Source organism: Loxodonta africana, chromosome 1 (genome assembly GCF_030014295.1).
Source record: "Loxodonta africana isolate mLoxAfr1 chromosome 1, mLoxAfr1.hap2, whole genome shotgun sequence".
Taxonomy (NCBI): domain Eukaryota; kingdom Metazoa; phylum Chordata; class Mammalia; order Proboscidea; family Elephantidae; genus Loxodonta; species Loxodonta africana.
The window spans coordinates 174325495-174350609 of NC_087342.1; the positions used below are offsets into that span (position 1 = coordinate 174325495).

The 25115-nt window shown below is 39.7% G+C and overlaps 1 protein-coding gene across 4 annotated transcripts in view; it reads right to left on the reverse strand.

Moving 5' to 3' along the window:
- METTL24 (methyltransferase like 24) overlaps positions 1-25115 on the reverse strand; it is a 144176-nt gene that overhangs the window by 9744 nt on the left and 109317 nt on the right. The gene's annotated exons all lie outside the window — the stretch shown is intronic.

Genomic DNA, 25115 nt, shown 5'->3' on the forward strand with positions numbered 1-25115 from the left:
GGATCAACTCGACAGCAACAGGTTGGAGCCCTGGTGGCACAGTAGTTAAGAGCTCAGGTTGCTAACCAAAGGCTGGCAGTTCGAATCCACCAGCTGTTCCTTGGAAACTCTATGGGGTAGTTCTACTCTGTCCTATAGGGTCACTATGAGTCGAAACAGACCAGTTTGGTTTTTGTTTTTGTTTTTTGAGTACATATACCTGACAGTGTGTCAAATGCTTCACCTTGCAATATCCCTCTCAATAATTCTGTGGAAGTGGCTCTGTTGGTACCTCAATTTAAACATTAGGAAGCCAGATTGGGAGAATAATGGACCCCCAGTTACATGGCTGGAGGGTCAGTGGTGAAACTTGAACCTAGCCTGTTTACAAAGTCCCTGCTCTTAACCACTAATGATGTTTCCTCCCCAGTACACAGCAAGAGCAAAAATGGTAACTCAGAGTCTCTAAGAAGCTTTTGGTTTGGAAAATAAGGTGGTATCTGGAGAGTGAAAGAGGGTCAATGAGAACAAATATCCTTAACAACATCACCATTTTATATTTGCAGAACACACTTCAGCTTAAAGAGTTACTGTCTACACACATTATCTCAGCAAAGCATACCAATAGGCAGACAAGGATTTGATACAAATGAATTTCTACTTCTAAAAAGTAATGGGGGGAGTACCAGGAGGGAGAAAATTCCACCACACAGAAGAAAGCTGACAGCATTCACACATAGATTGGAACAGTTAGAATGGAGGGAATCTCTGTAGAGGCAAAGGCTGTAGCATGAGAGGTGACAGCAGAACTTTAAATAGCTCTTGGGGAAGATTTCAACTGACGTCACCAATATCTTGTTCCATGAAGGTGAAATATCCTAGTTTAGAAGGATGCATTAGCAATGAGACCTACGCTGCCTCAGCTTCTCTCTCTCAGGGTATGTGTTCGATAAATTATTCATATGAGGCTGAGACTTGAGGCAGCCCTGGGTTAAGGAAGGGGAAGGCTATACCAGTGGCCGCCTGGCACACTAGGCTTAAAAGGCTTAAGGGGACACCAAATTCAATATGTCAAAAAATTAATTTGATTAAAATATCAAAACAAACTAAATATCAAGTAGTTAACATAAGTTCATATTAAAAAAAAGAAATTTCCGTTGAGTCCATTCTGACTCATGGAGACCCAATGTGCGTCAGAGTAGAACTCTGTTCCACACGATTTTCAGTAGCTGATTTTTCAGAAGTACATCCCTAGGCCTTTCTCCCAAGGCACCTCTGGGTGGACTCAAGCCTCTAGCCTTTCAGTTAGCAGCTGATCACGTTACTGTTTGTACCACCCTGGGCCTCCATAAGTGTCTACTGATGTTACCAAACTATGCACCATGGTGCAGTAGCCTAGTAAGTAGGGTGCGGGAAAACCCTGCTATAATAAAATAACTCTCATGTTTAAGAAACTAATTACTGCTTTACTCTCGCATGAAAAGCTCACCACTATGCTAGGACGACTCCAGACAACTTATGAGGCTGCATCGCAAGTGGAAGCCCTATGAAGGGTTGAGAAAGCAACTTGGACAAAATTGGGTGCTCCACATGACTGACCGCCACACCAGTTAGGCATCGGAAGCTCTTAGGAAGCATTAATTGACACGGGTCTGCGTATATTTTTATTACATTATCTTCTTCAATCTGTCAATTTGTTGTTTGTTGTTGCTATTACATTAAAGGGTGCCAACGCCCTCTGCCTCGGGTTGGGGGTGAGGGGTGCAAAATTATTTTGGTCAGGCCCTGATTGGAGGCTCTCAGTATCACAGAAACGGTCTTTGTGTGGTTCGAGATTTGGGTGGAGGGGAAAGTGTATGGAATTTAGATATAACTTTTGCTCCAAGAAAGCGGGCTTTGCCCAGACATTCTGACTCTGCTGGGAGATGCCTTCACTCCCTGACCTTGGATAATACTTCCTTGAACACCAAGGAAGTTGTAATGGTAACAACCCCAAATACTGAGAGGCCTTAGAAAAAGGTTAGAAATCTATAAACCAGCCTGTTGGTTCGACAGTTCCAAAATCAAAGAGAAAATGTTTAAAAAAAAAAAAACTTTCTTCATGAAAAGAACTGAGCCAAGGCAGGTCCAGTGTGAATACATACAAGGGTGAAATAGACCTTGGGAATGGGGCACCGTGGATTTAGCTCACTCTTTCCATCTCTGCTGCCCTGCTACTTTCATGGCTTTGTTTCATCTTTGAAGTTGTGAACAGAATACTCCCGGATTAACGGTAAGTAAGCTGCCAAAAGAAATAATCAAAATCTCACAAAACTGTCTGAATGGTAGAGAAAGTATCCCAAACTCAAAATCAACATTTGCTGTGTCAATTCACACAGCCAAGAATTTCTTCTTGGGTTTCTTACAGTTTCATTTTCGCTATGGTTTTCTGTGAGTTTACATATAAACATTGCACTTATTCTATTTATGTTGAATTTGATCAATAAATCAAGGTATTAAAGGTATAAGGTAAAGTTACTCAGCCTAAAATTGACCTAAAAACTATATTGGTAAGGTATAGAAACTACACTGTGTATGTATAGAGAGAGAGAGAGAGGGAAAGAGTTCCTGGCGAAAGGTTGGTGGTTCGAGCCTACCCAGAGGCACCTCAGAAGAAAGGCCTGGCAATCTGCTCCTGAAAGGTCACAGCTCTGAGAACCCTATGGAGCACAGTTCCACTATGTAGCACATCAGGTCACCATAAGTCAGAACGGACTCAACTGGTTTAATTTTTGGTTTGGATGCTACAGATGGTTAATCACTGGGATACTAACCAAAAGGCTAATGGTTCAAAGCCACCCAGAAGCACTTCAGAAAGAAGGACTGGTGATCTGTTTCTGAAAGACAATAACCATGAAAACCCTATGTAGTGCAGTTCTGCTCTGAAACACAGGGTAGATTCTGTTGTCAGAACTGACAGGGCAACAACTGGTACACTATGGTATGTGCATCGGATATTTCAGATACAAGGAAAAGGAGATATATATATATACATATATACATATGTGTGTATACACATACATCTATCACATATATATATGCCAAAGGTTTTTTAATAACTATCAGAAGTTATGAGCCATTGGAAAAACACCAAATTATTAGGCTGAATCATAGCAAATTATGTTTCTTTGAGAATCCAATTCTCATTTACAAAATGCTGATCGTTTCTAAAGAGCAAAAAGTCCTTTCAAACATCCCCACACATATATCCAGTCACTGAGAAGTCCTGCTTCAATCAGCATTGGCTAGACCGAGCCACACTGTGCAGCCCAGGGCTCCCTGCATTCCGGTCTGAGAGCACAGCCAGCCAAAATGCTGTGAATAAAACATGGCTTTCTCTTTGAGTTTGCCTTTTCTATGAGCTATGGCCATACATTTCAGAATGTTCCATTACCACAACTATTTTGCGAATGTAATTTCCATTATTACTGCATAACGCACCCAATATTATTGTTATTATAAAGCACTAAGCATCTCTGAATAAGATATACTGCTTTTAAGATTCTAATATCCAGCTTTCAACAACTATGGCACTGAAAATCATGCACATAATTATATTGGAATAATAAAGTGCCAATCTTAATATAGCTAAAAGGTTAAATCAGGTTTCTAGTGAAAAACAACTAAGGGTTAACTCCAGTAAGCTCCGGAGTAAGTGAAGACGTTTTCTTGGGTGGAAGAGTATCATAGAAGGTTGATGAATCAACCTGTGTGGAATCGTTTCAGAGGTATTAAAGGGATTCCGCTATTAAAAGGTATCTGCTTTTCCTTGTATCTGAATATTCAATAAATAGTCTTTCACAGAACTTTTTGAAGAAATGAGAATTTTAATTGTAACTGAATTCAGGTGTAGTGTTCTCTGGCAACTTCCTAAGCCCGGGCTCAAGTTTATGCCTGTGCTGATCCACACGAAACTACAGAGACGGGAAGAAAGGGAAGGTAGGGGCATGGGTGTCCAAGGCAGCTATCACAATAGGGCTTTGGTGAGGCACTGCATTTTCCGGGTGCCAATTCCTGGGCCAATGCTTAAGAAAAGTATCTTGAAACAGAGACACAAAGACCAGCAACTCTCAGCATGTGAGGCACTACTTTGGTGGACTGTGGCCTGTCAGCCCTTGCATCAGTTGACACTATCCAGGGCAAGTCAACAAGCCACCATTGTGAAACCCCTGGACTGCATTCCTTGGTACATCTCAGCCACACACCGGGCCCAGCAGCTGCATTGTGTCTTTGGCACCCTCCTATTGCTTGTGGGCATCCCTCTGGCCCTCCTTCAGCCACTCAACATCCTCATGCCGACAGCTTCCCACCCAACCTTTCCTCCTTTAAGGGGTCTCTCCAGCAAAGAGCCAGAATTCATTACATGCTGACTGGCTTTCAAGACAGCAAAAATGGAAGCTGCAAGACCTCTTAAGGCGTAGGCCCAGGAGTCATACAGCATCACTTCCCCTGTGTTCTGTTGTTCAAAGCAAGTCTCAAGGCCAGCCGAGATTTAGGGGTGGGGGTGGGGCAAAATGTGGTCTCGCTCTTGAAGGGAGAAGTGGCATGCACATACAAGATGAAAGGAATTGTTCACGGCCATCTTTGCAGGTAACGGACCCCAGCGATTAAAAGCAACATTACATTATACGAATACATAAAGGAACTCCAGTATCGCAGTAGTAATTACTGGACGCAAGCTACACAACAGGAAAAATAAATAATAAAACCTTTATTCATTAGAACAGAATATTCTTAAAGAAGGAACTTTAATGAAAATATGGCATTTGCCATCAGACTTGGCTTTCCTTGGAAGCTGACAGAGAACCTTGGGATATCCAATGGATTAGAATGGCTAATAAAGAAAACACTTAAAAAGGGCAACTAAAGCAAATATTTGTAAGTCTTAGATATCAGGCAGGTATTTTTGCTACGGTCTATTTAGAGGCAACTACCTTCACCACAAACAGTTTTAAAATACATCCCTGTTAATGATTGGTTGTTCTTATTTTAAGCCACTAAGCTTTGGTAGAGATTCATTATGTAGTGCTGGTGGCACAGAGGTTAAGCACTTAGCTGCTGACTGAAAGGGTGGCGATTTGAAACCACCAGCCATTCCACAGAAGAAAGATGTAGCAGTCTACTTCCATAAAGATTACAGCCTTGGAAACCCTATGGGGCAGTTCTACTCTGTCCCATAGGGTCACTATGAGTCAGAATCAACTAGATGGCAATGGGTTTGTTTTTTTTTGTGTGTAGTTAAGTAAAAAGAAAAAGGATTAAAATAATCATCATCTAGTTGGGGGTCCCTGAGTGGTGCAAATGGTTAAATACTGAACTACTAACCGAAAGGTTGGTGGTTCAAATCCACTCAGAGGTACCTCAAAAGAAAGGCCTAGTGATCCACCTTTGAAAGAGAACAGCTATTGAAAACCCTGTGTGTCAGTTCTACTCTGACACACATGAGGCCACCATGAGTCAGAATCAACTTGACAGCAACTGGTTTATAATCCAGTTAGCTCCTGGTGTATTTCTTTCTAAACACTTTCTTTGCCAGAAATATGCACAACATATAGATTATAGCACACATGGGCATAACTCAAACCTACATGTTTTTACAAAATTGGAATACACTGTGTTTTCAAATCTGCTGTTTTATGTAACATACCATGAATATCTTTCCATATCAATAAGTTTTCATCTAAAATGTTCTCTCAAACACTATTCCTTGGAGCTTTTACAAGCATTTGATGTCAAGGAGGTGAGGCTCCAGATCCCTCATCTCAGTTCAACAAGAGCAGCTCCTCTTTTTTCTCTCTCTTATATATTTGGAATCCCTCACAAAATTTCATTTGAAAAAAGAGTTCTCCTACTTAAAAATAAAAGTTTTGAAAAACTGTCTACAGCTTCTTTTTAAAATGACTTTTGAATCAGTTTATTTACTCAATCCCCTTTCTGATGGACAGTTAGGTTCTAAGTCAGTTAGATGATGTTACAAGCCTGTGATCAACAAACTTGTAGCCAAATATTTGAGTAGAAGAGCAGGTTCAAAGGACAGGCACAATTTACAGCTTTTAATAATTTTTCTAACATGTAGATCCTTTCTGACCCTGCTGTTGAGAACTGAAGACAAGCCAAGTTGTGCTGAGGCTAGGAGCCCTGCAGAAAGGCACCAGAAAAGGCTCCTTCACTGTCGTGAGCCCAGTCAACACCTGGCTGGTTTTCTTACTCTAAAGCCATGTGATACTCTGCAGCATTCATTATCATTACCTCCACTTTTATGCCTGAATAATTCTCTAGATTGGGCAAAAACCTACATGCCATTTAAAGAAAGAGAAAACAAAACAAAATGATTTTAACTACCAAAAACAAAACAAACCTGTTGCTGTCAAATCGATTCCAACTCATAGCAACTCTATAAACCCGTTGCTGTCAAGTCGATTCCTACAGGACAGAGTGTAACTGCCCCATAGGGTATCCAAGGAGCAGCTGGTGGACTAGAACTGCTGACCTTTTGGTTAGCAGCCTTATATAACTTTTCATTTAAAATGGTGTGATGGCTTATGTGTCAACTTTGCTAGGCAATGGTTCCCAGTAGTTTGGCCAAACACTAGTTTATTTGCTGTTCCATATTATAATGGAATGGAATGGAATGAAACATAATATAATGTTACCACCTTCCAACGTGATCTAATACAATCAATCAGTTGAAAAGGAAGTTTCTTTAGAATGTGGTCTGTCTTCAGACTATAAACAGATATTTTGGCAGAACTTGTTCTCATTTTTCACTCTGTACTCTTTCAATCTCCTGACCTATGAAACTTGGGACTCAAGCTTGCAAGAGTCTCCAGCCTACCACGTGACCTACGGAATTTGGACTTGCCAGCCTCCCACAATTATCTCTCTCTCTCTCTCTCTCTCTCTTTCTCTCTCCTCTCTCGCCTTTCTTCCTTCTTCCTTCTCCCTCCCTCCCTGTATGTATGTATGTATATATGTATATGTGTATATATATGTATGATTCTGTTTCTCTAAAGAACCCTAAGACAAACAGTTTAATAAAAAAATGCTTTAATCTATTGTTTTATATTTAATCTTTAAAAGGATATAGGTTTTTTTTTTTTTTTCCTGTCCGGAAAATTTGAGTACGAAACCTTAAAACTGGCTATTCTTACCAATTATAAAGATAGTCATCAAATTAATCAAAACCCCTGGCTAAGATCCAAAGTAACACCAATAAAAAGCCAATATTAAGCATACAGCTTATAAATCAACAATCCCAGAACAATGGACTTTCCACCCAGGCTGTAACTGGCTGGCAAATCCAGTTGCTTGCCTCCATATCAGCTGTCCATTTGGGCCAGAATCATATACTCTCTGGCATTTACAGATGCACCTCACATTTTTTAAAAGACAAATTCCTGAAAAGGAGGGTGGAAACTGAGTCTTGTCATTGGACTCATGTTTTTAAAATTATTAGTTATTTGATCATACCACTAGCTATTTATGAAAAACTTTTTAAAACTAAATTATCATCAGTCACTTGTCACCCCAACAAATCAAGCTACATTCATTCTCCATATGCATTATAGTTTGGACAGATATAATTTTAAGATAATTGTGCTAATACAAGTTTACCCCACTTTTTACTTTAAATTGGTTGTGAAAAGTTGTCATTTAATATAAAGTAAATGCAGGCTTTTAAATATCAAGTCTACTTAAAGCAAGACATAGCTACACCTACAAAACTAGAAGCTGAACACATTAGAAAGAAAATCTCTGTTTTTACAAGTTAATCTATTAAATGAACAAGAGGTTAAATAGTCTCTTTAAGAGCGTAGGCTTTAAACACATTAAATTGGACTCTACTGTCAACTGGTAGAAATGTAACATTACAAGATTTCTGTTACCACTAGGGAAAGAAGACAAGGCTTTCCTGCATATTATGAGAAATATGAAGAGTCATTCTAAGCTAATGTAGGACCAATGCTCAACTAATAATAAAAAAATAATTTATATATACTCAGCTCATCGAAATAACCTTGACAGAGAGACACATTCTACAAATGAATTTAAAGGAAACATTTACAAATAAGACTTTTCCCCCAGACATCTAGCCTATAACCAAAGAATCCAACTTCAAGCTGCTGGACAAGAACCTTCTGGGCTGGGTGAGGTGATGTAATTAATGCACAGCCCCAGAAACTCAGGTTAGCGACAGGTAATTGCTAAGCTCATGACAAGTCAGGTAGTCAGAATTCAGTAGGACTATTAGCAGCAAGTACGGAGCCCTGGTGGTGCTGTGGTTAAGAGCTTGGCTGCTAAGCAAAAGGTTGGCAGTTCGAATCCACCAGCCACTCCTTGGAAACCCTACGGGGCAGTTTTACTCTGTCCTATGGGGTCGTTATCAGTCGGAATCAACTCGACTGCAACGGGTTTGGTTTAGGTTGTTAGCAGCAAGCAACAGCAATGAATCAGGCAGTGCGGATTTAGCCAGGGTTGATGTGGTAGTAAGGGACCTGGCCAAGGGCAGAATCAGGCCTATGGCATTCAGATCAAGAGGCTAGAAGAAACCTCAGGCAGTTGCAGGACCAAGGACAGCACCAGGCAGCTGCTTTTATTCCCTTCATTCCTTTCCAGGGCAGCTGAAAACAACATGGAAGCCTCTGACCTTAAAATCAGAACCCTTTGCCGAAGCTACATTACCTGGTTAATTTATTTTTCTGGCCTAACCATAAGTATTCTCTAGTATTTCTGCAAAGAGATGGGTTATAAAATATGTGCATATACATCCATAAATGAACAGATGTATAAAATAAATAACCAAGCAAACACCCAGATAAAATGTTCTTGAGGCAGACATCTTAAGATTCAATAGGAGAATCTTTATCCTTAGATGGGACTGGTTCAATCCCAGAGCATGGTGGGGGCAGCAATGTAACTTAAACCACATAAAATATGGTGCAAATGCAAAAACAAGCACTAATTTAGAGGGACACAAAATAAACTCATTGTGCTATTTCTTTAAAAAAAAAAAAAAAATGACCTGAAATCTAAGTGAGAAGAAACACTGCTCTGGGGGTGAGAGTGATGAAAGGATCAGCAGTGAGTGGGGGCAAGTGTTAAAGGCTAGAAATGAGAGGAGAGGAAGAGGGAAATTTAAGAGGTCTCAGGGGTGTGTGTATGCACACACACACCCCACGCACAACTGAAGATGGCTACTTCGAAAAATTATATCAGAAATTATTTTCACTACCTAGCCTTGCACCACCTCAAACCTTAGTATCACCCCAATTAACCAACCTCCAAGTCTCAAAGCTCTGAACATCCTCTCTCCAATTACATGAGATGTGAATCCCAACGTGTCAGTTAACACCATCACTACTTTCCCAGTAACTCACTTAGATACATAAGGATCATCTTGGTGCCCTCCATTTCCTGGACCCTGTACAGAACTCCATGGAAGCATATAGCATAGTTTGCACTTTTCTGTCGACACGACTGATTCCCTCACCTAGGCTGGAAATTCCTTCAAGGCAGAGACCTAACTTCTTTTTTGGGTATCAAGTTTCTACCAGAGTTCCTGGCATGTAGTAGGTATAATAGTATCTTATCACACAAGAAGTACTGTCCATCTGCCTCTGAAACATCTTATACATGGCCTCTCCTTTCTATTCCTTCACTGCCACCACAATCATCAATTTGGTTCAGGTCCCAATGATTGAAAGAGGAGAGAGGAGTCAAGGGTTGGAAGTTAGGAATTGGAGTAACTACAGAATCCATCATCCCACCCTGAACAAATGGTGTCAGGGTCTTAGTTTTCAATACTTTATAAACCCTGCACTTCAGCTAAATGTAATTTTTTGCTATTCCTCAAAGTGCCATGAACTTTCCTGCCCCTGTTCTTTATTCACGCTCCTTTCTCTGTATGGTACACCAAAACCTTCTGTTGATCACCACCTCTCCCCTTTACCAACATACAGAGAAACACAATCGTCCTTCAAGTTCAGGCTAATTTCATTTTCTTTAAGAAATTTTAGCTGTTGGGTTTATTCTAAAATTCTTACCCTCAGGATCTCAGGGACAATTACCTAAGAAAGTACTACTTACCATAATTCTGACAGGACTTGGAAATACATACAAATTATTATTCTCTTATGGAATACTTCACTGGGATTAAATTGCAACGACCCCAACTCAAACACTTTTTAGTTCAATGGTAACAACACTGGAATAAGGAAATAGATAATCTCAATACATAATTCTCTAAAAATTTCACTTTTTTTTTGTTTTGTCTAATGTAGTGAATAGTTCAAATGTAAAGGCACAGGAATGCTTAGCAATACTACAGAGCTGTACTATGCTATATGAGAGCCACTAGCTACATGTGGTCATTTAAATTAAAATTAAATTAAAATGTCAGTTCCTCAGCCATACTTCACGTGTTCAATAGCCACATGTGGCTAGTGACTACCATACTGGATAGTACGGCTATAGGATATTTCCATTGGACAGTGCTATTCGGAGTATCGCATATATCACAATCACATGCTGGGCTTGTCAATCAGTTTCTGATTCAGTAGCTCTGGAGTGGGACCTGAGTATTTGCCTTTCTAACAGGAGCCCAGCTGATGCTGACCATGGACCACACTTTGAGAACCACTGGACGTGGCTGATGACACTAGGTGAGCTTTTTGTGGTATGTCTGTACAGGATTTCCAGCCTCAGCACGGCTGGCCCCATCCCCTTTTCAAGAGCACAGGCAGGAAGTATCCACATGTTGGTAATCTTTGGCCTTGTAATCTTGGGCTGGTTTTTCAGTATCAGATTGTCACGGATTGAATTATGTCCCCCAAAAATGTGCGTATCAGTTTGGCTAGGGCATGATTCCCAGTATTGTGTGATTTTCCTATATGTTGTAAATCCTGCCTCTATGATGTTAATGAGGGAGGATGGGCGGCAGTTGTGTTAGTGAGGCAGGACTCAGTCTACAGGATTGGATTGTGTCTTGAGACAATCTCTTGAGATATAATACATAAAAGCAAGCAGAGAGACAGGAGACCTCATATACCAAGAAAGCAGTGCCAGGAGCAGAGCATGTTCTTTGGACCAGGGTCCCTGTGCAGAGAAGCTCCTATTCTGGGGGAAGATTGATGAGAAGGCTGACAGAGGGAGAAAGCCTTCCCCTGGAGGTGACCCTCTGAATTTGGACTTTTAGTCTACTTTACTGTGAGAAAATAAACTTCTCTTTGTTAAAACCATCCACTTGTGGTATTTCTGTTACAGCAGCACTAGATGACTAAGACACAGATGTTTTTCTTAATTAGGCTCCAATAAGATCAGAGTTTACCAAACACATCACCAAGGTTTTGGTGAGGCTGTACTCCGTGGAATGGTGTGCGAAAATGCGTGTTTGTTCACATGTGCACTTTTCCAGGAACAGTGTGGTCACTGATTGTCCCACCACATGAGTCTGGGGCAGGTAATTTAGCCTCTCAGTGGCTCAGAGGAAAGCAACAGGGGCTACTTCACTGGGCTGTTTTGAGGATTACAGTAGAAATGCATGTAAGGAACCATGTACTGTGCCTAACACAAAGTAAGTGTTCCAGCAGAGTCAGCTGTTATTATCTTCACCAATTCTCAAAGAGGACCATGATTTAAAAAAAAAAAAAAAAAAAAGGATTATCCGACTTAAGCTAATATCAAAATGTCTGTGCACCACAGTTGCTAAGTTTTGGGAGATGGCTTAGGAGAAGAATTACAATTTGGTGCAGGAAATATACAGAGGTATTTCAGACATGAAACTCTAGAACCCTCTATATACAGTCCATTGGCAGGCCACGTGGAAAACAGAGTTTCTTCAATTGTACTTTCATCTGACAAGAGGCAAAAGAGGTATATTCCCTGTGCCTTAAACTAGGTTAGGAGCTCTAAGAAGTCTGATAATTTATTTATTTTTTAATCTCTAGCCCCTAGCATACTTTGTGGCACTTGGTAGGTGCTAAAAAATATTTGATAGATGGGATGATTGGGTGAACGTTTAAATGAACCTCACAATTTCCAGGTTATAGAAGACAAGATAGAGCAAGTAGCCTTTTCCAGTCCAACTAGTTCATTTCGCAGACAATGAAAATTGAGTTAAATGATTTGTCCAAGATCACAAAGTAATTTAATTAGTATAGAAACCACATATTTCAAATATCACTCCTCTGCTCTAGGTCTTAGACACACACTCATCACACATCAACACATCTTTAAGGCAAGTCAACAACTCAAAGCCTCATTCTCCTTGGAATTTAAGGACTAGCCAGGTGGTCACCTTAAGAGCTGCTAGGATATTTTACAAAGAACCACAGTCCCTTTTTTCTCCCAATATTCTTCTCTGCCAAGAATGTCTTTGCACCAGAAATACTTAGAAAAGCACAATCTGGCTTTCCTCTAAATTTACTGCTGATCAATACCAGTTCACTCCTAAGCAGGTTAATACAAATTAAGATCCTATAAAATGCTTGGTTCTTAGGAAGAGAAAAATAGCGACATAAGATTATCTAATTTAAAGGAACTATGTTTTTTTTATGGTATAGCACTAGTTTTTTTTTTTTTTTTTTTATAGCATGGCAGTACTGTTGCTTGCCCACGTATCAATTCTTTGTTCCTCAGTAACTAAACTCTGATTTCTAGTAGACCACATTGCTCCCCAGATACAAAACTGTATTTTCTAGTCTCCTTTGTGGCTGTGTGACTTAAGTTTGACCACTAAGATGTAAGTAGAAGTGTCATGTGGTATTTCCAGTAAGTTTCCTTAAAGAAAAGGGCTGCACTTGGTGCTTCTCCCTCCATTCTTTTGCCTGGGGAGAAGATGTGATGGCTTGAGCTCCAGTAGCAATACCGGATCATGAGAAGAAGGGTTATACCCTATGGATGGAGGAGGGAAGAGCTGGATGGAGCTTGGGTCCCTGATGACTATGGAGACTCCATATAAGACTTGTACTGCCTGCCTCCAGACTTATGTAGAAGAAAAAAAAAAAAAACTTTTATGCTGTATAAGCCCCATAAAGGTTCCAAGGAGCATCTGGTGGATTCAAACTGCCGACCTTATGGTTAGCAGCTGTAGCATTTAACCTCTATGCCACCAGGGTTTCCGAGCCACTTTTTTTTTTTTTTATATATATATGCAACTCAGCCTAATCTTAAGACAGTAAACAAATTCTAGAAAACTGGTATCCTTGACTACTTATAAAGAGTGGTGTCCTTACTGAAAAAGTTATCCAGAGCTGAAACCTTCTGTGAAGAAGTGGTTACTGGCAGTGCAATATACCAGCAACTTATGCCTATTGGATGTTAAAGGCCCTGACTAAAAGTTCACTATTCCTGTTCAGCACTTCCTAAATTGATAAGCAATTTTCTACTTCTGGGATATCTACTCTTCCTCCAGATTCCCTACATATTTGCTCCTTGCCTCCCCCTTTTCTCTAGGACCATGACAATTTGCCTGTCAGAATTCTCCCCTTCCTCTTAGCCCAGAAGTTTACAATGCCAATAAAAGTAGGCTGCGAAATCACACTTCCTCAGTTCCTTTTGCCTCCAAAATCCAAGTTTGAGGCATCATCAAGTTATGTCTTGATCAAAGTCACTGAATTGTACATATAAAAAATGTTGAATTAGCAAATGTTTGTTATATATATTTTTACCACAATAAATATCTATTCTATTAATTTGAAACTCTAGCATATACTTAAGATGCCAGATACTGACTTATTATTTAGGCCAGCCAATGGATTCTACCCATTCCTATCGCCATCTAGTCGTTTCTGACTCATAGTGACTCTATAGGACAGAGTAGAACTGCCCTGTAGGGTTTCCAAGAAGCAGCCAGTGGATTCAAACTGCCAACTTTTTGGTTAGCGGCCAAGATCTTAACCACTGTGCCACTAGGGCTCCAATGAATTCTAAAGGTTACGTGTTTTTTAAAGGAGCCCTGGTGGCACAGTGGTTAAGTGCTCAGCCATTAACCAGAAAGCTGGTAGTTCAAACCCACCAGCCCCTCCAAAGAAAAGAGATGTGACAGTCTGCTTCTTTAAAGCTGACAGCCTTGGAAACCCTACAGTGCTATAGTGTCTGTCCTACAGGGTCACTATGAATCGGAATCAACTTAAGGGCAACAGGTTTATATTTTTTATAAAAGCACAGATGTTCTTCCTTGAAGAAATAAAGCAAAATTTAGTCAGGACCCCAAGTGGAAAGATATCCTTACTCTCACAATATTCCCATAAGAACATTCACTTTAGACCATTTGTCAAGGCTTTCAACAGCAAAATAAATGTAACTTACAACCAGGCCAGATCCAGATTGTTCTTTGAGATTAAAGTTTATTTAACTTGGAGACCCTCTTTACAAAAAAGAATAGAAAATTGTGAATACAAAATTAGGTGCAGGTGTTGGAAGAGGCCTGTGGTCCATAAAAATGAGAGGCCTTTGAAGCTTGAGTTTCATTAGCTTCATAATAGTCACCTATGCTATAATCAAGAAATATATGCAGGAGGCGGAGCCAAGATGGCGGAATAGACAGGCGCCTCCGGAGAGCCCTCGTTACACCAAAGACCCGAAAAAACAAGTGAAACGAGTATATTTGTGACAAGTTGGGAGCCCTGAGATTCAAAGGCTAGCTTATAAAATGAACTGAGGGGCAGGGGGAGGAAGAGACCGTTCAGAAGCAGAGAGGAGTTACCAGACCTGAATCATGGGGAGCCCTCAGGCACCATTCCCGGAGCAGTGGCAGCAGGCTGGTACTAGCGTTCAGCCGCAGTTTCCTCAGGGAGAAGCAGCCAGCCACACAGCCTGCTCACACCTCCGGAACCTGAGACGAACAGCACTCTTGGCAAAGGCTAAGTACTTGTGTATATTTTACTGCGCCCCCCCACCCCCAAGCCGGCTTCTGCGGCTGAATTCCCTGGGCCTGAGATAGGTGCTGTTAAGCACCTAGAGCCATTGTCCCAGCCTTGGGGAAGGAAAAAATTTGCAATTGGGGAAAAGATAATTTGCTAGCTCAACTAACTGGGGAGCTCAGGACAGAAGCAACTCCTCTCCAGGCATAAAAGGTCCAAGGACTTGAACACCTTTCCCTTCTGTACAGACCTGTGTAAGCCTATTCCAGGAGAATAGGCCCTTGTTGGCAGACTCCAACCATTTCAGCTGTGCAGGTGAGAGGTGGATGTTTGAGGTTTGAAATTGCTTTGCCTATTAAACAAGGTCCTCACCTACCCATATCAGTGATCTCAGGACTGCTAGCTCCACTCAGGTCAGCCAGCCACCCATGAGAGGGGTCCAAGGATAACTGATACCTCCCAGTCCTTAAAGCCAAAAACTTTGGGTGCCCATAGTCCATCTGCAGAGCTCACCCACCTGCACGCTCTAGGGAACAGGGATGTGCTTTCCTCAGAGACACTCGGGGGGCAGTTCTCAGCCCCCTGCCTTGTTCAGAGCGTGACCCCTTGCTGCAATCAGGTACTGGTATATACGCCAATCACCCCTGCCCCCCTAAGACTGTAGAACAGATCCTGTACCACACACTTGATGATCATCTACCTGGAAACCTGAGCTGAATTCATACAAGAAAACTGAATGGATTCCTAGACTGATATACCTGATAACAGCTCTAGCCATCTGGGGACAGGACGTCAGAGCTCCAAAGGCAAAAATAATCAAGCTAGCTCACTCAAGCAACCCACTTGGGTATACCAAAACAAAACAAAGCAAGAAGCTACAACACAGTAAGCAAGCATAAATTAATATGATAACTTACAGATGGCTCAGAGACAACACTCAATATCAAGTCACATAAAGAAGCAGCCAAAGATCACCTCAACAGGCTCTCAAAACAAAGAACACAGGGATCTTCTAGATGAAACTGCATTCCTGGAATTACCTGAGCCAGAATACAAAAGTTTAATATACAGAACCCTTCAAGACATCAGGGAGGAAATGAGGAAATATGCAGAACAAGCCAAGGAACACACAGATAAAGCAATTGATGAAATTAGAAAGACTATTCAGGAACAAAATGAAAAGTTTAATAAGCTGGAAAAATCTACAGACAGCAATCAGAAATTCAGAAGATTAACAATCAAATTACATAAGTAGACAACTTAATAGAAAGTCAGGGGAGCACAATTGAGCAACTAGAAGCCAGAACTTCTCAACTCGAAGATAAATCACTTGGCACTAGTATATTTGAAGAAAAATCAGACAAAAGAATTTTTTAAAAATGAAGAAACCTTAAAATCATGTGGGACTCTATCAAGAGAACTAACCTACGAGTGATTGGAATACCAGAACAGGGAGGAATAACAGAAAACACAGAGAAAACTGTTGAAGATTTCTTGACCAAAAACTTCCCTGATATAGTGAAAGATGAGAAGATATCTATCCAAGATGCTCATCAAACTTCACATATGGTAGATCTTAAAAGAAAGTCACCAAGACATATTAGAATCAAACCTGCCAAAACCAAAGATAAAGAGAGAATTATAGGAGCAGCAAAGGATGAACGAAAAGCCACCTACAAAGAAGAGCCAATAAGAATAAGCTCGGACTACTCGGCAGAAACCATGCAGGCAAGAAAGCAATGGGATGACATATTTAAAAAATTGAAGGAAAAAAACTTCCTGCCAAGAATCATATATCCAGCAAAACTGTCTCCTAATTATGAAGGTGAAATTAAGACATTTCCAGATACACAAAAGTTTAGGGAATTTGTAAAAACCAAACCAAAACTAAAAGCAATACTAAAGTGAGTTCTTTGGTTAGCAAATCAATAATATCAGGTATCAACCCAAGACTAGAACACTGGCCAGAGTAACCAGAAGTCAACCCAGGCAGGGGAATCCAAAAGACCAAAGCAAGATTATAAAAAAAAAAAAAAGCTCAAAACAGGGTAACAGCAATGTTATTACATAAAAGAAGACTACATTAAAATAATAAAGAGGGACTAAGAAATGTAGTAATACACCTTCCATATGGAGAGGAAGATAGAGTGATACAAAGAAATAAAAGGTTTCAATTTAGAAAAATAGGGGTAAATAATAAGGTAACCACAAAGGAGATAAACTATCCTACTGATCAAAATAAAATACAAGAAAAAAATAGAGACTCAGCAGAAACAAAATCAACAACAACAAATATGAGGAAAGGACAATACATAAAGATAATCTACTCAGCACATAAAATTAAGTGGGAAAAAGAAACTGTCAACAACACACAAAAAAATGACATCAAAATGATAGCACTAAATTCATACCTATCCATAATTACCCTGAATGTAAATGGGCTAAATGCACCAATAGAGACAGACAGTGGCAGAATGGATTAAAAAACAAAATCCGTCTATATGCTGCCTACAAGAGACACACCTTAGACTTAGAGACACAAACAAACTAAAACTCAAAGGATGGAAAAAAACATATCAAGCAAACAACAATCTAAAAAGAGCAGGAGTGGCAATATTAACTTCTGACAAAATAGACTTTAAAGTTAAATCCATTATAAAGGATAAGGAAGGATAATATAATAATGATTAAAGGGACAATACACCAAGAAGATATAACCATATTAAATATTTATGCACCCAGCGACAGGGCTGCAAGATACATAAAACAAACTCTATCAGCACTGAAAAGTGAGATAGACAGCTCCACAATAATAGTAGGAGACTTCAACACACCACTTTCAGTGAAGGACAGGACATCCAGAAAGAAGCTCAGTAAAGACACGGAAGATCTAAATGCCACAATCAACCAACTTGACCTCATAGACATATACAAAACACTCCACCCAACAACAACCAACTATACTTTCTTTCCTAGTGCACATGGAACATTCTCTAGAATAGACCACATATTAGGTCATAAGGCAAGCCTTAGCAGAATCCAAAACATTCAAATACTACAAAGCATCTTCTCTGACCAGAAGGCCATAAAAGTGGAAATCAACAACAGAAAAAGCAGGGAAAAGATATCAAACACTTGGAAACTGAACAATACCCTGCTGAAAAAAGACTGGATTATAGAAGACATTAAGGATGGAATAAAGAAATTCATAGAATCCAATGAGAATGAAAACACTTCCTATCAGAACCTTTGGGACACAGCGAAAGCAGTGCTCACAGGTCAATTTATATCAATAAATGCACACATACAAAAAGAAGAAAGGACCAAAATCAAAGAATTATCCCTACAACTTGAACAATAGAAAGAGTGCAACAAAAGAAACCCTCAGGCACCAGAAGAAAGCAAATAATAAAAATTAGAGCAGAACTAAATGAAATAGAAAACAGAAAAACAATTGAAAGAATTAAAACCAAAAGCTGGTTCTTTGGTCTTTGAAAAAAATAACAAAATTGATAAACCACTGGCCAAACTGACAAAAGAAAAACAGGAGAGAAAGCAAATAACCCAAATAAGAAATGAGATGGGTGATATTACAACAGACGCATTGGAAATTAAAAGAATCATATCAGATTACTATGAAAAATCGTACTCTAACAAATTTGAAAACCTAGAAGAAATGGATGAATTCCTAGAAACACTATCTACCTAAACTAACACAGAGGTAGAACAACTAAATAGACCCATAACAAAAGAAGAGATTGAAAAGGTAATAAAAAAAAAAAAACTCCCAATAAAAAAAAAAAAACGCTGGTCTGGACGGCTTCACTGCAGAGTTCTACCAAACCTTCAGAGAAGAGTTAACACCACTACTACTAAAGGTATTTCAGAGCATAGAAAAGGACGGAATACTACCAAACCCATTCTATGAAGCCACCATATCCCTGATACCAAAACCAGGTAAAGACACCACAAAAAAAGAAAATTATAGACCTATATCCCTCATGAACGTAGATGTAAAAATCCTCAACAAAATTCTACCCAATAGAATTCAACAACATATCAAAAAAATAATTCACCATGACCAAGTGGGATTCATACCAGGTATGCAGGGATGGTTCAACATTAGAAAAACAATTAATGTAATCCACCACAGAAATAAAACAAAAGACAAGAATCACACAATTTTACCAATTGATGCAGAAAAGGCATTTGACAAAGTTCAACGCCCATTCATGATAAAAACTCTCAGCAAAATAGGAATAGAAGGAAAATTCCTCAACATAATAAAGGGCATTTATACAAAGCCAACAGCAAACATTACCTTAAATGGAGAGAGACTGAAAGCATTCCCATTGAGATCGGGAACCAGACAAGGATGCCCTTTATCACCACTCTAATTCCACATTGTGCTGGAGCTCCTAGCCAGAGCAGTTGGGCTAGATAAAGAAATAAAGGGCATCCAGATTGACAAGGAAGAAGTAAAATTTCTCTATTTGCAGATGACATGATCTTATACACAGAAAACCCTAAGGAATCCTCAGGAAAACTACTGAAACTAAGAGAAGAATTCAGCAGAGAATCAGGATACAAGATAAACATACAAAAATCAGTTGCATTCCTCTACACCAACAAAAAGAACATCAAAGAGGGAATCATCAAATCAATGACATTTACAGTAGCCCCCAAGAAGATAAAATACTTAGAAATAAATCTTACCAGAGATGTAAAAGACTTATACAAAGAAAACTACAATACACTTCTGCAAGAAACAAAACAGACTTACATGAGTGGAAAAACATACTTTGCTCTTGGATAGGAAGACTTAACAGTATGAAAATCTCTATTCTACCAAAAGTGATCTATACATTTAATGCAATTCTGATCCAAATCCCAAGGACATTCTTAATGAGATGGAGAAACAAATCACCAACTTCATATGGAAGGGAAAGAGGCCCCGGATAAATAAGGCATTACTGAAAAAGAAGAACAAAGTGGAAGGCCTTACTTTACCTGATTTTAGAACCTGTTACACCGCCACAGTAGTCGAAACAGCCTGGTACTTGTACAATAACAGATACATAGACCAATGGAACAGAATTGAGAATCCAGACATAAATCCATCCACATATGAGCAGTTGATATTTGACAAAGGCCCCAAAACAGTTAAATGGGGAAAAGACAGTCTTTTTAACAAACGGTGCTGGCATAACTGGATACCCATCTGCAAAAAAATTAAACAAGATCCATACCTCATACCATGCAAAAAAACTAACTCAAAATGAATCAAAGACCTAAATATAAAATCTAAAATGATAAAGATCATGGAAGAAAAAATAGGGACATGAGGAGCCCTAATACATGGCATAAACAGTATACAGAATGTTATTAAGAATGCAGTAGAAAAACTACACAATTGGGAGCTCCTAAAAATCAAACACCTATGCTCATCCAAGACTTCACCAAAAGAGTAAAAAGACTACCTGCAGACCGGTTAAAAGTTTTTAGCTATGACATTTCTGATCAGCACCTGATCTCTAAAATCTACATGATACTGCAAAAACTCAACTACAAAAGACAAATAACCCAATTAAAAAATGGGCAAAAGATATGAACAGACACTTCACTAAAGAAGACATTCAGGTAGCTAACAGATACATGAGGATATGCTCACGATCATTAGCCATTAGAGAAATGCAAATCAAAACTACAATGAGATGTCAACAAGGCTGGCATTAATCCAAAAAACACAAAATAATAAATGTTGAGAGGCTGTGGAGAGATTGACACTTATACACTGCTGGTGGAAATGTAAAATGGTACAACCACTTTGGAAATTGATCTGGCACTTCCTTAAAAAGCTAGAAATAGAACTACCATACAATCCAGAAATCCCACTCCTTGGCATATATCCTAGAGAAATAAGAACCTTTATACGAACAGATATATGCACACCCATATTTATTGCAGCACTGTTTACAGTAGCAAAAAGATGGAAGCAACCAAGGTGCCCATCAACGGATGAACGGATAAATAAATTATGGTATATTCACACAATGGAATACTACGCATCAATAAAGAACAGTGATGAATCTGTGAAACACTTCATATCATGGAAGAACCTGGAAGGCATTATGCTGAGTGAAACTAGTCAGTTGCAAAAGGACAAATATTACATAAGACCACTATTATACTATCTTGAGAAATAGTTTAAACTGAGAAGAAAACATTCTTTTGTGGTTACGAGAGGGGAGAGGGACGGAGGGTGGGAGAGGGGTATTTACTAATTAGATAGTAGATAAGAACTACTTTAGGTGAAGGGAAAGACAACACACAATACGGGGAGGTCTGCATAACTGGACTAAACCAAAAGCAAAGAAGCTTCCTGAATAAACTGAATGCTTCGAAGGCCAGCGTAGGAGGGGCAGGGGTCTGGGGACCATGGTTTCAGCGGACATCTAAGTCAATTGGCATAATAAAACCTATTAAGAAAACATTCTGCATCCCACTTTGAAGAGTGGCATCTGGGGTCTTAAATGCTACCAAGCAGCCATCTAAGATGCATCGATGAGTCTCAACCCACCTGGATCAAAGGAAAATGAAGAACATCAAGGACGCAAGGTAATCATAAGCCCAAGAGACAGAAAGGGCCACATGAACCAGAGTCTACATCATCCTGAGACCAGAAGAACTAGATGGTGCCCGGCTACAACTGATGACTGCCCTGACAGGAAACACAACAGAGAACCCCTGAGGGAGCAGGAGAGCAGTGGGATGTAGACCCCAAATTCTCATAAAAAGACCAGACTTAATGGTCTGACTGAGACTAGAAGGACCCCAGTGGTCATGGCCCCCAGACCTTCTGTTGGCCCAGGACAGGAACCATTCCTGAGGCCAACTCTTCAGACATGGATTGGACTGGACAACGGGTTGGAGAGGGATGCTGGTAAGGACTGAGCTTCTTGGATCAGGTGGACACTTGAGACTATGTTGGCATCTCCTGTCTGGAGGGGAGATGAGAGGGTAGAGGGGGTTAGAAGCTGGCGAAATGGACAGGAAAAGAGAGAGCAGAGGGAGGGAGTGGGCTGTCTCATTAGGGGGAGAGTATTTGGGAGTATGTAGCAAGGTGTATATAAGTTTTTGTATGAGAGACTGACTTGATTTGTAAACTTTCACTGAAATCACAATAACAATTATTTTTAAAAATAAATACAAGTCTCAGAAAAGGAAGGACTGAGTAAAAGCAAACTATTAATAGCTGTGTGGCTAAAAGCCAGAAAATAAGAAAAAAGAAAGGAATTAAAAAAAAAAACTGCAGGAAAATATACAGTCATTACTAGTTTTGAACTTTCTGTTAAATTTACGTAGCAGTTAGAATGAGGGGAAAAAAAACTTTTTTTTTTTTTTACGCACAAGATCAGTACCTGACTACCACATACACATATTACCCATATAATGCCCCAACAATTGTGTTAGATACTCAGATAAAGATTATATCTAAAACCCTCATTTAGGAGGAATGTTCTTAAGACGATGACTTGCAGAAATAACCAATCATTGGCAGCCATTGGATATTGTTCTTCTCTCACTAGACCTAATATTTGCCTTAGATGTATATTCCTCAGAATACAATGTTAACCTTTGATCTTGTATTTACATTAGACAAATATCTAACTGCAAAACTAATAGCCAACTTTGAGTAACCATTTGTTACGTGACCTGCCAAGCAGCATGCTAAGCACAGTACAAGGAATGCCTCAATTAATTCTCAAGCAAGAAAATAAAATAGATGTTTTTATTATTTCCATGTTACAGATGGGGAAGCTGAGGTCTAGAAAGATCGCACAGCATGTGAGAAGCGAAGCCAAGGCCAGGCCCAAACAGTTTCCACAGAAATCCCAGATTCAAAGAGGTTAACCAACCAACCAAGGTGATACAGCTCTTAAGTGGCAGAATCAGGATTCTAACCAGGTCTAACCTTAAAACAGGTGTTCTTACACATGCTGAAAAATATTAAAGGATCCAAGCACAAAATACAAAAGCACTGAGCGCTTCTGACTTAACAGTTTCTCTTTAGAAAATGACAGAAAGGAGAAAGGCAAATGTGGAGTATTTATTAATATAATAAGCTTTTGTTGATTGTCTAGCATGTGCATGGACCAGCTGCTGCCATACCTGAGGGTAAAAGGCTGTAGTCAGGCCTGGCTTCAGAGAAATCACACACATTTTGGCAGTTGTAGCTTATTTTATCATTGGAACTATATAATACCAACCCTCCTTGTTCCATGTGCTATTTCTATTTATATTGATTTTATAGCTTCCCTAGGACCAAATGGGATAATTTGGACCTGGGACATTTTCTTTACCAGCCATGTTTTATAAAGTTTTGTGTAAACTAGTAAGAATAAATAATAAGAAGAAAACTACCACCTGCGTCTGTAGAAGGTGGGATAACTATTATAAGGCCCCTGTTCCTGCTACAGAAGGGTTTCATCCCACTAGTCATCTTCCTGGACGAGATAGATTGACACAGTGGCTACAACAATGGGCTCAAACATGGCCACAATTGTGAGGATGGTGCAGGACTGGGCAACGTTTCCTTCTGTTGTACATAGGGCCACTATGATACATAAAAATGCATTAAGTTATTCCCTTCAGTTTCTAAATTCAAGTTCAGGTCTAGTTGGAAGGGGCCAGGTCTACTGTTGACATTATACCACACGTTAAACCATCAAAAAAAATTGAGACCCAACATACCAAGAAACAAACATAAGACCTCCCACCCCCACTCCAGGCCTCTGTAGTCCCTAGAAGGGGTAACCGTTTGGGAAGCTGTTTCTTTTACTTCAGTTTATAAAATCAGGCATGGTCATTGTTAAAAACTAGAAAAGTCTAAAAAAGAGCTGGTATTTTGGATAATTTTTTTTGGCTATGCCTTTTTATACTTTCCCAGTTTTTAACACTGCCACTGTATTTCTTACAGTGCTTTATAATTTCATTTTATAAATAATTATGATCAAATAGTATATATAATTCTGTTTCTGTTTTTTTGTTGTTGTTTCACTTAAAAAGGCCATCTGACTTCTGATGGCACAGGACAGGAACCATCCCCGAAGACAAATCATCAGGCATGAAAAGGAATGGTCAGTGGGGGGGTAGAGAGATGCTGATGAAGAGTGAGCTAATTAAATCAGGTGGACACGGGAGAATGTGTTGGCAACTCTTGACTGGAGGGGGGATGGGAAGATAGAGAGAGAGGGAAGATGGCAAAATTGGCACGAAACGAGAGACTGGAAGGGCTGACTCAATAGGGGGAGAGCAAGTGGGAGAAGGGAGTAAGATGTATGTAAACCTACATGTGACAGACTGATTGGAATGGTAAATGTTCACTTGAAGCTTAATAAAAATTAAAAAAAAAAAAAAAGGCCATCTGTTTAATATTCATGAACAGCTCCCTTTATTTCAAGCAAGGATCAGTTCAACATCTTGCATGACTTGAGCATTCTAGAGAATGCAGCAAACAGCATGAACTTCTCTTAGGCATAATTCATTAGGCTGTCTTGGGACTTTGATCCCATAGTAGTGAGGATACGCCCAATCAATTTAACCTATGTAAGGTTATGTGACAACATAAGAGCTGACCTTCCTGAAAAATACGAACTGTCATTGTATTTTCATGCTAATATGAATGTAGTGAGGTTTAGATGTTTCACAACATTAACTAATTTATACTTGGCTATCTTTTTTTTTTTTTTTTTATCTTTAAATTAGGAGTCCTGGTGGCACAGTAGTTAAAATACTTGGCTACTAACTGAAAGGTTGGCAGTTCAAAACCCACCAGCTGCTCCACGGGAGAAAGAAGTGGCAGTCCACTTCTGTAAAGATTTACAGCCTTGGAAACCCTATGGGTCAGTTCTACTCTGCCCTGTAGGATCGCCATGAGTTGGAATCAACTCTACGGCAGTGAGTTTGGTTTTAGGGGGCGGGGGGTATCTTTGAATTGTACAAGTAGGATCCATTGCAAATTCAAAGGAAAGGAAGGGATGTGGCATGTATGGAGGAGTGGAGGAGTCATTTAAACATTTATCAAGATAAAGAAGGAAGTGGAGGAAGAGGATTTGAAGGAGGAGGGGGAAGAAGAGGGAGGAGAGGAGACTCAGCTAATCCTCCAACGTGTGCTCTAGAGGACTTCTGGTTCAGGTATCGCCCCTCTGATCGCTCCAACAAGTTTTCTTATTC